A 332-nucleotide genomic window follows, 5' to 3' on the forward strand; every position below is an offset into this window, starting at 1 on the left:
CAAAGGAAAAGAACTGCAATTAAGATGATTGGTGATTTGTTTAGCAAATCTACCCACCTCTCTACCTGTCCTCTGAGTCTCTACCTGTCCTCTGTCTCTACCTGTCCTCTGTCTCTACCTGTCCTCTGAGTCTCTACCTGTCCTCTGTCTCTACCTGTCCCCTGAGTCTCTCCTCTTGTGGTAGCCAGCTCTGTCTGTGTCGACCCTTTTCTATGGCCAGGCTGTGTTCACTCAGTCTGTATGTTGTCAACATTTTTCTTAGTTTAGGGCATTTTATTGTGCTCAGGTAATTTGCCAGTGTGAATTCTCTTTTTAGGGTCAGATAACATTGT

This window comes from Micropterus dolomieu, linkage group LG12, assembly GCF_021292245.1.
Source record: "Micropterus dolomieu isolate WLL.071019.BEF.003 ecotype Adirondacks linkage group LG12, ASM2129224v1, whole genome shotgun sequence".
NCBI lineage: Eukaryota > Metazoa > Chordata > Actinopteri > Centrarchiformes > Centrarchidae > Micropterus > Micropterus dolomieu.